Raw genomic sequence first — 16348 nt, forward strand, 5'->3', positions numbered from 1 at the left:
CAAACCCCCACACTACCGCCGAACTGCGGTGGTGCTTATTTTTTCCCCAGCGCCCATGTTGTGTGTGTACAGGTGTGAGACACAGTGAGAGACACAAGGTGTACAAATCTTTATTCAATTTCCATCACCAGGAAGAAATACTACTGTTTATTTTTTTTTTCCTGTTTATTTTTTTTCTCTCCTTTTTTTTCACTCCTGTTTATTTAATTTTTTTTACGCACTTCTGTTTTAATCCCCTGTTTATTTTTTTTTCTTTTTTAAGTGCTTATTTTTTTCCCCAGCACCTATGGTGTGTGTGTGCAGGTGTGAGACACAGTGAGAGACACAAGGTGTACAAATCTTTATTCAATTTCCACCACCAGGAAGAAATACTACTGTTTATCTTTTTTTGGAATGCTCAACTCCTGGTTATTTTCTTTTTTTTTACCCCCACACTCCCGCCTAACTATGGTAGTGCTTATTTTTCCCACAGCACCCATGGTGTGTGTGTGCAGGTGTGAGACACAGTGAGAGACACAAGGTGTACAAATCTTTATTCAATTTCCACCACCAGGAAGAAATACTATTTTTCTTTTACCTTTTTTCTTTTCTTTTTTTTTTCTTTTTCTTTTCCTTTTATTTTAACCCCCACACTACCACCTAAGTGCAGTAGTGCTTATTTTTTTTTCCCCCAGCGCCCATGGTGTGTGTGTGTGTGTGCAGGTGTGAGACACAGTGAAAGACACAAAGTGCACGAATCTTTTTTGAAATTCCACCACCAGGAAGATAGGAAAACTACTGTTTATTTTTTTTTTTTTGGGAGGGTACGGACTAAATCAAAATAGAGTTGGAGGGAGAAATGATGCACTCCACTCCCTGGGGCGCCACACTCCTGGTTTTTAAAAAAATTTTTTTATTTAACCCCCACACTACCACCTAAGTGCGGTAGTGCTTATTTTATCCCCAGCACCCATGGTGTGTGTGCGCAGGTGTGAGACACAGTGAAAGACACAAAGTCTTATTCAAATTCCACCACCAGGAAGATAGGAAAACACCCGGGTAGCCAGTGACAAACACTGCCCTTCACATCAAAGGGCAGTGCTGTGTGATCAAAAAAGTGAAGGGGAGGGTAGGGACTAAATCAAAATAGAGTTGGAGGGAGAAATGATGCACTCCACTCCCTGCGGTGCCCACCTCTCCCTGAACAACTCCAGGGTGTTGGTGGACACCGCGTGCTCCTTCTCCAAGGACACCTGGGCTCTAACGTAACCGCGGAAGAGGGGCAGGCAGTCGGCCCTAACGACCCCCAAAACTACTGTTTATTTTTATTTTATTTTTATTTTATTTTTTTTAAATTTAACCCCCACACTACCACCGTAGTGCGGTAGTGCTTATTTTATCCCCAGCACCCATGGTGTGTGTGTGTGCAGGTGTGAGACACAGTGAAAGACACAAAGTGCACAAATCTTTATTCAATTTCCACCACCAGGAAGATAGGAAAACACCCAGGTGGCCAGTGACAAACACTGCCCTTCACATCAAAGGGCAGTGCTGTGTGATCAAAACAGTGAAGGGGAGGGTAGGGACTAAATCAAAATAGAGTTGGAGGGGGAAATAATGCACTCCACTCCCTGCGGCGCCCACCTCTCCCTGAACAACTCCAGGGTGTTGGTGGACACCGCGTGCTCCTTCTCCAAGGACACCCGGGCTCTAACGTAACCGCGGAAGAGGGGGCAGGCAGTCGGCCCTAACGACCCCCAAAACTACTGGGTTTTTTTTTCTGTTTTTTTAAAAAAATATTTTAACCCCCACACTACCACCTAAGTGCGGTAGTGCTTATTTTATCCCCAGCACCCATGGTGTGTGTGTGCAGGTGTGAGACACAGTGGAAGACACAAAGTGAAAACTACTGTTTATTTTTTTTTTCTTTCTTTTTTTTTTATTTTTTTTTTAACAGTGAAGGGGAGGGTAGGGAACCCCCGGTTATTTTTTTTTTCTGCAGGTGTGAGACACAGTGAAAGACACAAAGTGCACCAATCTTTATTCAATTTCCACTACCAGGAAGATAGGAAAACACCCGGGTGGCCAGTGACAAACACTGCCCTTCACATTAAAGGGCAGTGCTGTGTGATCAAAACAGTGAAGGGGAGGGTAGGGACTAAATCAAAATAGAATTGGAGGGAGAAATGATGCACTCCACTCCCTGCGGCCCCCACCTCTCCCTGAACAACTCCAGGGTGTTGGTCGACACCGCGTGCTCCTTCTCCAAGGACACCCGGGCTCTAACATAACCGCGGAAGAGGGGGCAGGCAGTCGGCCCTAACGACCCCCAAAACTACTGGGTTTTTTTTTCTGTTTTTTTTAAAAAATATTTTAACCCCCACACTACCACCTAAGTGCGGTAGTGCTTATTTTATCCCCAGCACCCATGGTGTGTGTGTGCAGGTGTGAGACACAGTGGAAGACACAAAGTGAAAACTACTGTTTATAGCTGTCAACCAAGGCTCCCTGATTGGATCAGGTTAACAGCCTCAATTAGAGAACTCATCTTCCATGAAGTCCACCTGGCTGACTGTCTTACAATCACCGCATCTATCTCCCTTTAACTCTGGGAACACAGGCCTGTTCTTTTTCTTGTAGTCTCTCTTAGGGCATTTTTGCATCAAGTCTAATTCCTCCAATTCAGCCTTGGATATGGGCTGCATTTACTGGACCATAGCCCACTGCTTGTCACTGGAGCATCTCAGAAGAAATGGTAAAGGTGATAAGGGCATTGAGGCTGCAACATCTGTCATGTCCATCTCAGACTTCCAAGGTTTTTTTTGACACTAGATGGAGGTGGGAGAACCTACAGGTTCTGGTAGACTTTCTAGCTGCTCTTTGTGGCTGGCTATGTCTTACTCCTGCCCAGTTTGTGAGTTCGTGGTGCATGTGCTTGTTCATAACCATCTCACCTCCCGAACTTTGTGCATCATGGGACGTGAATTCTTGTTGATCTCTTACCAACGCAGGGCCATTTCCATGGTTTTTCCACGAAACATCGTCCCCTGAAATAAACCGTCTCTGTCACTTAGAAGCATCTTGCATCTGACATTGGCATTCCCGATGCCATTTCACCCCCATCCCATGTCTGCGAAGATCAAATTTAACCTGGTGCAAAGTCTTCTCCCCATTAGCAAATCTGCTGAACTATCACTGTAGTTGCATGAGGTGTCATCCATTAATTAAAAAGGAACCATCAATCTGGTGGTAAAGCTGTAGGCTGTTTTTTTAAGTTTGCCTTCAAAGTTTGGACTGCTCTTTCCAACAGACGATTGGATTATGAATGGTATGGAGCAGTTCTTATATGCTGAATGCAATTCGACTTTAGAAAATATTCAAAGTCCATGCTGGTAAATAATGTCTGTGACTGCCACTTCCAGGAGTCAGTATATTGAAAAAGATGCTCACAGCTTTTCTATTGTCCTCATGTTTGACAAATGAACTCTATGCACTTCCAACTACTTTGTGTAGGTATCCACAATGACTAAGAACTTTTGAGCCCATGAATGGTTGGCATAGTCAACGTGTAACTGCCTCCAGGGTTTAAACAACCATTCCCATGAATGTGTGAGATCTGCTGTCTGTAATTGTTGTCCTTGTTAGCACTCTAATCACTGCCCGACCAACACGCTATATCTGCATCCAATCCTGACCACCAAACATAACATCTCACCAACATCTTCATTTTGGACACCTCTGTGTAACCTTGGTGAAGTTCAGCCAGTGTCAGGTGATCTTTACTCAGGACTTTCACTCTTGCTCCACAAAATAAAATTCCATCCTCGACAGTGATCTGATCTGGCGCGGTCCACAAAGGTTTCATTTCTGGTTGTGATGGCCTTTTTGTTTCTCCCATCACCACCAGCTATTTAAATTTTGCCAGGACCAGATCTTTTTGCGTCAGTAGCCTGATATTGTCAGTTGTGAACTGAAAGGTGTCCAATAAGTGTGGACTCTGTAGGTGAGGTAGGTCACTTGGGGTGCCTGGAACACACATTTTTCCGTTCTAAGGCATCTGCCTGACTTGGAGAAACTTCTAAGGACTACATCCAAGTTCCCTAAATGCTCTTTATTGGTCTTCCCTGTTATTAGCATGTCATCCAGATAAATGGCAACTCGGGGTATACCTTGTAAAATGTTCTCCACCATCCACTGAAAAATGGTACAGACTGATGATATCCCAAATGGTAGTTTTGTATATTGGTACAAACCTTACAAGTATTAATTGTAGCATGCATTTGGGAATCCTCAACTAACCACAAATGCAATATTCATGCCTCATGTCCAGCTTCCTAAAGGACAACCCTCCCACCAGCTTTGCATATAAATCCTCTATGCGAGGGATTAGGTATTTATGTAGCTGCGAGAAGCGGTTTATCATTTGTTTAAAATCCCCACATAGGCAAACCAACCCATTGAGCTTCAAAATCAGTATGACCAGTGCTGCCCATTCAACAGACTTTCTGGTTTGATAATTCTGTCACTTCCCAGCCTCCTGATTTCTGCCTCTACCTTAGCCCATAAGGCAAATGGCACTTGCAGAACCATGGAATTGCTTCCTAGTCAAAATGCCTTGGCTTTTTTGATAGTCCAAAGACCTTTCTGAAAATCTTCTGGGTATTTAATTAGGACTTCACTCAGGCAGCCATTTTATAATGGAAAAATATTGAGCCAATCTAAATGAATCATTCTTAATTACACCTTATCATGTTTGAGCCCAAGTCTTTTACTACAATTTGCAGTAGCTGAACCAGCTGCTTCTGATAAGAGACTTAATCTGGAAAGGTTCCCTGGTGTAGATTCAGTCTAGCCAAGGTCTTGTGCAAACTTAAGGGTTGGTGTCCAGAACTGACTTTGTTAAAAACTGCTTCTGCGAAAACTGGTATGGCCACACTAGTATTGACATCCATTAGAACCGAGTGACCATTTATCCCAATGTTTATTTTGATTGGTTCTAATTTAGATGTTGCTAAGCAAATTAACTGTCCCAAACCAAGTTGAGGTGGACTTTCCATGGTGTGCACTGTCCTAGATACTAGGCTAAGTTTTCTTACTCAATTTAGGTTCAGTGAGACTCTTTTGTTGTCTCAAGTCCCCATATTGGCAGCAACTACAATGGCTTGCTGGCCCGGCTCCTGAAGAAAATGTTAACCATTTGGCTGAGGCAAGGCTTTGTGTTGGGGCTTTACTATGTGCTGACCAAGAGTCTGTATAGAATATATCCTAAGTGAGGCTATGCAGTTGTCTTCATTTAAGTAGTGTCCCCCAAGCTCAGTCAGCCTGGTGTGAGTATCCACCTCCATCGGCATATCCTGCTGTACTTGTCACATTTTCTAATGACAAAGCCAGTTGTGGTGCATGTTTGCCTCTGCCAGTCTTCTTAACCTCATCAAAAATCCTGACATGGATACCCCTGGTTCTCGAACTGCCGGGTAAAACTGATAGCATCTCAGAATTAGAGGAGGCTTGGGGTTTTCGTGTTCCTTAACCAATTCTGTCCAATCTGTAAACTTCCCAAATAACGGCATGATGCCAGAAATGCTTACCCCAACTCAAAGACAACTGTTGCAAACAAATATCTTCTGGATCGTATTTTTTTCTCCTATTACCACTGAAAAAACTCCACAGAAGCCAGAATCCCACTACCAAGTCTCCCATTATTTACATATGCATAGTACTTGACACTGGTCCAGCTTCCTCAGAGTCTGCTGTCAGAGTGAGCAGAACCTCTGATTCTCATTTTTCTCTCTGTCAGCCAGGACTCTCTGAATGGACCAGATTAACAGCCCCAATCAGGGAACCCATATTCTATGATATCCACCTGGTTGACCTTGTTACAATCACTACATATACCACTTTTGTTTGTTTTTTTAACAAATGTAAAACACAAACCTCTGGCAAAACCCACACAATTCTCAAAATATAAAAAATTCGTATTTAGTCTTAGGCACAGGAAATTCTATTGAAGCTTACCCTTTCTCTGTCCTTATCAACAATTGTCCTTGTCCCACAATGTGCCTAACATAATGTTTTTGGCTAAATGTATTACTAAGCCAGCTAACTGTAATTGTTTCTAGTTGTCTTCGAGTTGTCTCATATGTTCTTCCTACGTATTCCAATATACTCTATATCATTGAAATAAACTCCACAGTCATAGCTATCAGCTATAACTTAATTCATAAGTTTCTAGATCTTCTTTAATTCAAATGGAATCATTCAACATTGGCATTCCAAATTCTGACTGTCCTATGTTCACAGCATGTCTAAGCAATATACAGTAATACAGCCAGATATATCTCTACAGATGATCTAATACTTTCTAAGTAGCCTATTAATATCCTCCCACTCTCCCTTATCCAAATGTGAGAACTTAGTATCCCACTATTTCTATGTTAGTTAGTCGAATTTTAGAAGGTTTGCTTTGAGAACCGTCTAGCCATCTTTTTACCTCACTTTTGTTGTCTGTTATTTTGGACTACGCTTGCTACTCAACAAACTTATTCCTCCTTATTCTCCTCTCTACAATGATTGCTTTTCCACATGTTTATGTGACATAACTATTTTTTCTTCCTATGATCAGGAGTATTTAACAGATAAGTAACTTTTCTAACTCTCCTAATGCATTTATTTTCAGAGGTTCACCTCGCAAAGGCAAGAACACTAATGCTTCAAATCCTACTTGAAAAGTTTATGTTGCGCAATATTTATCTGTGCATTCTATCAGTTTTGCTTATGAAACTTTCAAATGCTGTAGTGATACTTCATACACGTCTTTGAGTCTTTTTTGAAACATGGACACATAAAGTAACACTTAGGATTTGTCTATTTGGTTTAAGAATATTTCCCTGATCAATTTTAATAGACCAAGCTGTTCCAGTACAGTTATAGCACAGATATCTACCCAACAATGTGGAAAACTGCCCAGGTATATCCTGTGCACAAAAAGCAGGACAAATCCAACCCAGCCAATTACCGCTCCATTAATCTTCTCTTAATCATCAGTAAAGTGATGGAGGGTGTCATCAACAGTGCTATCAAGCAGAATCCACTCAGCATACCCTGCTCAGTGTCACCCAGTTTGGGTTCCACCAGGCCATTCAGCTCCTGACCTCATTATAGCCTTGGTTCAAACATGGACAAAAGAGCTGAATTCCACAGGTAAGGTGAGAGTAACAATTCTTGACACCGAGGCCACATTTGACAAAATGTGGCATCAAGGAGCCCTAGCAAAATGAGAATCAATGGCTATCAGAGGGAAAATGCTCCACTGGTTAAAGTCATACTTGGCACATAGAAAGATGGTTGTGGTTGCCGGAGGTCAGTCATCTCAGCTCCGGGACATATCTGCAGGTGTTTCTCAGTGTAGTGCCCTCGGAGCATAAGAGTCAACATTTTGGGCATAAGCCCTTCATCAGGATGCTGCCTGACCTGCTGTGCTTTACCAGCACCACACTTTTTGACTCTGATCTCCAGCATCTGCAATCCTCACTTTCTCCTCCGTAGTGTCCTCGTTCCAACCATCTTTGGCTGCTTCATCAATGACCTTCCCTTCATCATAAAGTCATAAGTGGGGATGTTCGTTAGGTCAAAATCATGAAATTCCCTCCTTAATGGCTTTGTGGGTCAATGTACAGCATGTGGACTGAAACAGTTCAAGAAGGCAGCTCACCACCTCCTTCTCAAGAGCAATTAGGGATGGACAACAAAAATGCTGGCCAGCCAGTGATGTCCATGTCCTACAAGTGAACAAATAAATAAAAATGAACATTTCCTTATGATATCTGAGTCATACCACTATTTGATAAACAATCATTCACAAGTCAATAAGGATATCCCCACTTCCTCATCAGAATTCTGTTTGAATATAATAGCACTCCAGAACTTCTTCAGCCTCAGGTTTAGTGTGAGCTGTCTGTACTAACTTATTTAACTTTGAATCTGCTTCCTGAGACTTAGTGAATAAAGACATGCCAAGCATTCTTTTGAATTATCATTATTCTTAAATAGAGTTTCAACTTCCCTACCATTTGTTTGCAGTATTGCGGTGACCTTTGGTGGCCAATGCTCTGGTCACAGTTCGTGATGGAAACTTCTCTGTGACTTGATTTTGTGCTGCGTCTCTTTAACCTCATCTGGACCTTCATAACTATAGACAAGACTCCTGCGAAGTCATTCCACAAGAGTGAATCAATTCTATGCACAGAAAATATCTTAACTATCCTGACTACTCCTGGTAAAGACAACAAGTTATATTCCAATTTGGCTTCCTGGAACCAGGATATTCTCTCCTTTTTTGACTGTATCATTTTAAACTTATACTCAAATTCCCTTAGTTTCTCCCTCTGTTACAATTATAATTCTACTTTTCTCATTTAAGTGTAACTTTTCTTAAATATGATGACCAATTCTGCTCACAGTAATCCAGCATGTGAATTCACTAAATTGCTCTAGTAAGGCTTGTTTACTTTTGTATTCCAATCCCTTTGAAGGCTAGCATGGTGGCTTAGTGGTTAGCATTGCTGGCTCACAGCATCATAGATCTCACTATCTGGGAATGGTAATTAGGAACACAACTAAACTACTACACTCAGCTCAAAAAATGCGAATTGTCAAGGTGAAAAGATAGCCAAAATGTACAAGATCAGCTTGATTCACAGACTATTCAAATTTGACACAATCTTTATATTCCTTAAAGAAGATCAGAGTGGTAAAGAGATGTGAGGGAGACAGTTACAGACCTGAGACCCTTTTGGTCTTTGAAGGTATATTCACCAACTCTGGGAAAGCTCTGAATTGGAGAAACATACCGTGCTAAAGGTCCAGCAGGTCACCCATTTCTGTGTAGAGAGAAATGGGCTTAATGGCCCAATTTTCTCTCCCAATTTTCAGCTCACCTCACTCACTTTGGAAAGAAAGTGCCCTGAATTGTGCATGTTACTTTCCAGAGGGGTAGGTACAGGATGGAGATGAGCATAACATTCCCTTGGACACAAACCTGAGGCAACAAAAGTATTTGCCAAGTGTCAAAGTGGATTGGTTAAAAGGCCCGCCTTAATTTCTGAAATTTTGTCCCCTTCATTTTGTTAAACATAATGCCCTATAACGTGCTTCTCACACATAAAAACTACTCACCATTCTCAGACAGTGAGAAAGGCTGAATGATAAGACTGTTTAAATGCAAAACATATTCATTTGCGTTTCTCACAAAAATATTACTTTTTTTTCTTTTTAAAAGGTATTTATTACATTTGTGAAAGGAACAATTGAAGGCAGATTCATATTGTCTATAAGCTATTTTAAGAACTATTTTTCAATTAACTGTCCTTGCCAAGTGTATATTGATATTTCAAAATCATATCATTGCATCAGAGACATCTAGAACATGAGACTGAAGCTTAAAATGTCATGCCCTTTCTCAACATGGAGATGAAAACAAGTGAGTATCAAAAGTGAATGATTAACTCATCTCATCTGAACAACATTAATGTGACATTTATAGTTCACCTCATTAACCTAATCACTGTTTGATACTACATCTCTGCTTTTGGAAACATTATGAGTTCAGCTCATTGAGGAAACAGACTGTTAACTTTATTCTAAATTAATCTTGATAAATCTGAACAAATGTAAACATTGTCACCTGAACTTAAGCCAGGTTGGTTGTCTTTGCTTAACTTTGTAATTTAATTCATTAGACTAGTATTTCTTGCTGTGAAACATTGGACTTTTTGATTTCCAGGGAACAGGGACCTCGCTGACTGGCTGGAGTGCTGGCGAGACCTCGAGCTATCTCCATGGGGAAGACCTTAGTCCAGCACTTAGATGGCCCAAGATCAAGAAGCTCAAGGGCAGAAGTCCTAGTGCACTGAGATCTCCTCATTATAGGCATTGGCAATGGAAGTGGTGGTATCTGCCAGCCTTGCGCCTCACAGAGGTCTAAGATCAGCAAGAGACTCAGGCCACAGGTCAGTGAGAGCAGGATGGGAGCACAGGGATTGTCACTGGCTAGGAGAAGAGAAGGTTAGAGGAAGTTCCCCTCCATTGCCACTAACAGGTTCTAATAGAATCATAGAATCCCTACAGTGTGGAAGCAGGCCATTCAGCCCATCAAGTCCAAACTGGCTTCTCCGAAAGATATCCCACTCAGCAAGTCAGCCTATAGTGATTCCCTGACGATTCCCAAATAATTCCTGTGAGTATTAGGTGCATTACAGGTGATAAACCTGATAGGAGTCTATCCAAGATTTTATCCTGCCTGAAATTTGGTCTAATTCAACAAAATGCTGTATGGTACAAAACTCTATAGAATGTACAAAACTCTCTGGAATATGTGATCGTTTTTATTCACATTTTTCAACTTTTTGCTTTTATAACTTCAAGCACATAAGAAGTACTGTAATGTCTAACTTTTAATTATTTCTTTACTTTTCTACTTTACATCTAAGATTTTGTAACTAGATACCTTAGTATCAGGAATGGCAACTTTGTACACTTTTCACTGTGTTCCTGTATCCCTGTACTTGAATGCACGTGACAATAAACTTCATTCTAATTTTAATAAGAATTTGGTGACTTGCTATTTAATATTATTTCATTCCATTTAAATTTGAAATGTGATCAACTGGATGAAATTGTATTAGTATCTGATGAAGGAAGTTTTTAATCACCAGTTACTTATTTCTAAAGCTAATCCACCCATGAAGAAACAAAGAATGGTGGTCAGGAAACAGGGTTTTGACCACCAAACATTATTAATGATACCTCAATGCAGCCTCAGCCTGCCTAATCATTAGTGCTATCATCGGCATGGGTTACCAGTATGAGCAAAGCAAAAGAGAAAAATTTGCATATACTGATAGGTGAACCATAATAAATGACTGGCTTAACAATGCAGCACAAAACTGTTTTATTGCCTGTATGTGTGGTTGCTTGATCTTAGTGTAAGCAGTCGACAGGTGCCTTGATCAGTGTGTTGCCTCCAATCTGACAAGGCAGACAATGGGATAAAGGATCCTTCTCAGGGTGGCAGCTGGTGACAAGTTGTGTTCCGCAAGGTTCAGTGTTGGGACAACAACTTTTCACTTTATACATTAACAATTGAGATGAAGGAACTTAGGGCATTCTGGCTAAGTTTGCAGATGATACAAAGATAGGTAGAGGGATAAGTAGCATTGAAGGGAGGCTGCAAAAGATTTTGGACAGGTTAGGAGAGTGACCAAAGAAGTGGCAGATGGAATACAACATGGGAAAGTGTGAGGTCATGCACCTTGGTCGGAAGAATAGAGGCATGGACTATTTTCTAAATGGAGAGAAAATTCAGAAGACTGAAGTGCAAAGAGACTTGGGAGTTCTATTCCAAGATTCTCCCAAGGTAAAACCTGTAGGTTGTACTGTAAATAGTAGTTCGGAAGGCAAATGCAATAATGGCATTTACTTTGAGAGGACTTGAATATAAAAGCAGGGGTGTACTTCTGAGGCTCTATAAGGCTCTGGTCAGGACACATTTGGAATATTGTATGCAGTTTTGGGTCCCATATCTCAGGAAGGATGTCCTAGCCCTGGAGTGTGTTCAGAGGACATTCATGAGAATGGTCTCAGGAATGAACCGTTTAACATAAGAGGAACATTTGCGGATTCTAGGTCTATACTCGATGGAGTTTAGAAGGATGAGGGTTGATCTATTTGACATTTATAGAATGCTGAATGGCCTAGAGAGAGTGGATGTTGGAAAGATGTTTCTATTGTTAGGAGAGACTAGGACCCGAGGGAACTGCCTTAGAGTAAAGCAAACACCTTTTAGAGCAGAGATAAAGAGAACCTTCTTCAGCCAGAGAGTGGTGAATCTATCAAATTCACTGCCATAGAAGGCTGTGGAGGCCAGGTCATTGAGTATATTTAAGATGGAGATATATACGTTTTTAACTGTAAATGGGATGAAGACTTATGGGAGAATGGAGTTGAGAAACTTACCAGCCATGATTGAATGGCTGAGCAGACTTGATGGGCTGACTGGCTTCACTTCTGCACCTATGTCTTACGGACTTATGGTCTTACCTGATACTTTCAATCTTGATAGGCTCCTGATTGCCCAGGCACCCTGTTACATCTCATTAAAAGCCTGATGTTCAATGGTCCTCTCAGCTTGTGCTCCTCTCCTTTCTGCTGAGGACCATTTTTACTTGCAGCAAGTGAGATAAACATATTCAGTGAGTGGTTATTGCAAATGTGTGAATCTTCCTCATGTCATGTGGATGCTGAGATGGAGATAATACAAGTTATGAGACATTACAGTATAAATCAGAACCAGAGAACAACATTAAAAATGCATGGTGGCTCAGTGGTTAGCACGCTACCTCACAGTGCCAGAGACCTGGGTTCAATTCCAGTCTTTGGCGACTGTCCGTGTAGAGTTTGCACATTCTCCCTGTGTTGGCTTGGGTTTCATTCAGGTGCTCCAGTGTCCTCCTGCAGCCCAAAGATGTGCAGGTTAGGTGGACTAGCAATGTTAAATTGCCCATTGTGTCTAGGGATGTGTAGGTTAGCCATGGTGGGGCGGGAAGGTGAATCTGTTCTTTGGAGATTTAGTGTGGACATGTTGGGCTGAATGGTCTGATTCCACACTATGATCTATTCACCTTCCAGAGACTGATCACACAAGGTGCTTATATTTAGCACATTGAAGATGAGTTTGAAAAGGAATATACCACTATTCTGTTAAAGAGACTTAGAAATCAGACCAGGTATTGAGTTAAAAGATTTTTCCTGTATTCTGGGCCATGAAGAAAAGTCTATCATTAACGTAATTGATGACCATTATCTTTGATATATTTTTTAGAGTCATAGAGTTACAGTGATGTGCAGCACGGAAACAGACCCTTCAGTCCAACTCATCCATGCTGACCAGATGCCCTAACCTAACCTAGTCCCATTCGCCAGCACTTGGCCCACATCCCTCTAAACTCTTCCTATTCATTTACCCATTCAGATACCTTTTAAATGTTGTAATTGTACCAGCCTCCACCATTTCCTCCAGCAGCTCATTCCATTTTCGCCCCATCCTTTGTGTAAAAAAATTGCCTCTTCGATCCCTTTTAAATTTCTCCCCTCTCATCCTAAACCTATGCCCTCTAGTTCTCCACTCCCCCAACCCAGGGAAAAGACCGTGTCTATTTATCTATGCATGCCCTTCATGATTTTATCAACTTTGACTGCTTTACATTATTTTCAATATGTTTTGTTTATTGCTGAAAAATTGGCTATGTATGACTGGATTAACTTTAAACAGGTAAAATTTGTTGATGTCACTATCCACTCATCAAAATATTTGAACTAGAGAGTTCAATTAAGCAACTGTCAAATGGTATTCTTTTGATCAACGCTGACATTTTCATGTTTCCAATTGTTCCTTCAGATCAATGTCTGCACAGACCATTGGAAATGCAAATAACAAAACTCAGAGAGGCTTAAAGAATTTTGATTTAAGAAAGTTTTGTGGATGCATTCATATGGAATGGTGATTGACAGTATGCCTGCATTGTATCTAAAACTGTGCACTTAGTAAAGCTATTTCAATTTTTAGGATAGTTACTTGGCAAATGGGTTAGGGGTATGAGTGAAAGTGGTGGGGGGCACATCTTGGACTTTGCTTCAATACCAACTTCTTCCATGATGTGGAGGAGCCAGTGTTGGACTGGGGTGGACAAAGTTAAAAATCACACAGCAACAGGTTATAGTCCAACAGGTTTATTTGGAAGCACTAGCTTTCGCAGTGCTGCTCCTTCATCAGGATTATTCTCCATAACCACCTGACGAAGGAGCGTCGCTCCGAAAGCTAGTGTGCTTCAAATTAAACCTGTTGGACTATAACCTGGTGTTGTGTGATTTTTAACTTCTTCCAGGGCAGACATTGGCAGAAGGTGCCATGATGCCAACTAAAATCTAGGCACTGACACCAACCTGACCCGATAATCACAAGGTGCTATAGGGAGAGGTTGAATAGGCTGGGGCTGTTTTCCCTCGAGCGTCGGAGGCTGCGGGTGACTTTATAGAGGTTTATAAAATCATGAGGGGCATAGATAGGATAAATAGACAAAGTCTTTTCCCTGGGGTGGGGAAATCCAGAACCAGAAGGGCATAGGTTTAGGGTGAGATGGGAAAGATATAAAAGAGACCTATGGGGCAACTTTCTCACACAGAGGGTGGTACGTGTATTGAATGAGCTGCCAGAGGATGTGGTGGAGCTGGTACAATTACAACATTTAAAAGGCATCTGGATGGGTATATAAATAGCAAAGGTTTGGGGGGATATGTGCCAGGTGCTGGCAAGAGGGACTAAATTAGGTTGGGATATCAGGTTGGCATGGACAGGTTGGACCGAAGGGTCTGTTTCTGTGCTGTACATCTCTATGAATTTAAGTTGTGATCTGTCTAGTGTTCTTTGTACCACAATGTTCACAGTGCAGACTGCAATTCTAATCAGTCACTTGTCAGTAACAAGGTGAAGTTCCAAACATGGAAATATACAAGTGCAAACTCACTGGCATTTCATGCATCAACATTCCAAATACGAGGAAAGATGACAAGTGTCAGAAGTTCTCAGAAGCTCTTGGACAGTGCCTTCCTACTTTGACAAAGAATGGAAACCTCCTTAATCAATCACCTATGTAGCTGCAGGAACCAATTTGGCAAATGAAGAAACAACCAAAACTTTTGCAGAAATAGCTCCTGTCATTAATGTAAAGAGTACAGCTCACCTGGATTATAACTTATTATCTAACCCTTAAGACCATAACTATCTCATGCTAGCAGGCAGTTATAAGGTAGACAATAAAGTATCGTGCCAACAAATATCTAGACAATTTATGTGAAAAGATTTTAGATTACTTACAGTGTGGAAACAGGCCCTTCAGCCCAATAAGTCCACACCAACCCTCCAAAGAGCAACCCATCCAGACCCATTCCCCTACACCTAACACTACAGGCAATTTAGAATGGCCAATTCACCTAAGCTGCACATTTTTGGACTGTGGGAGGAACTGGAGCACCCAGAGGAGACCCAAGCAGAGAATATGCAAATTCCACACAGACAGTTTCCTGAGGCAGGAATTGAACCTGGGTCTCTGGTGCTGTGAGGAAGCACTGTTAACCACTGTGCCACCGAGCGACCCAAAGGTACAAGCTGTTAGTGGCAATACTAACATTTGTTTTATCTATGGTGACACCAAAAGAGTATTTGACCCCACCAAGTTGCTCCTTTGGAATTGGAAAGTACACCCTGATAATAATAAGCAAAATGTCAGATAGAGCACTACTCTGAGATTCTGGATATAACAGGAAATGATGTCACCAACCCAAAGAAATACAAACATATAAATAGAAGGCAGGAATTATCAGCAGTGCTTCGCCTGGAGCCCACTGAAGATGTTACCTAGTAGGGTGATGAAACGTCTGGAAATGAACATTCCAGCTCAACAAGCAAACCTACATCCAGAAACTCAACTTGAGCTACAAATCTTCTCAAAACTCGCTACTACTCTGAGATGTAATCACGTGAGTTGGATATCTCTGTTAGCCTATATCTGATGATCTGATGCGGATCTCTGTCATGTAGGGGCTGGATGCAAAGCCCTCATTACTCGAAAGGTCATTGACTCTCTAACAGCAAGGAAACCACCCAGTAAGGACACAATACCATCTGACCTATTTAGGTATAAAATGTCTAACCTGCTACCACACCTCTATTGCCTTGTATTCCTGTTCTGGAGAAACAGTTCTGCCTCATAAGATGCAGGTAACACAAATAGGCTCATGCGATAAAAGAATAAAGTGATCAAAGGGATTGTACTGAGACATCAGTGGGAAGGCCTTTGATAGAATTATTCTAATGAGGCTCCATTGATAACAGGCAGATCAAAGATTGACATTAACTTCTCCTCACATTAGCTTTAAGGCAAGTGCAGAGAGCAGCAAACACCATTGCACCTTGCTCTGCGGATCTCACAAAATATGTGACACTATGAGCAGGATGGATTTCTACCAGACACTCAGGAAAATCAGCTATTCTCCTGAAACTTCACAGTCTCAGAAGATCCTTCCATGAGAACATGCATATCCCATTCAAGCATCTCTGACCATTTTGAGATCAAAAATGGTATGAAATGAGGCTGTATATTAACCCTGACTCTGTTTGGTGTCTTTCTCTTTATCCTGGGCATACTGACCTGTGTTGCCTGTCTAAATGGAAGGAGTGTACTTTCAAACATATGCAGATGGGAAATGTCTCAACCAAAGGCTGTGAACGAAAACACAGTTGTAGCATGTCCTGATG

This window comes from Chiloscyllium plagiosum, unplaced genomic scaffold (assembly GCF_037043375.1).
Source record: "Chiloscyllium plagiosum isolate Xiang-an unplaced genomic scaffold, Cpla_swu_hap1 HiC_scaffold_1, whole genome shotgun sequence".
NCBI lineage: Eukaryota > Metazoa > Chordata > Chondrichthyes > Orectolobiformes > Hemiscylliidae > Chiloscyllium > Chiloscyllium plagiosum.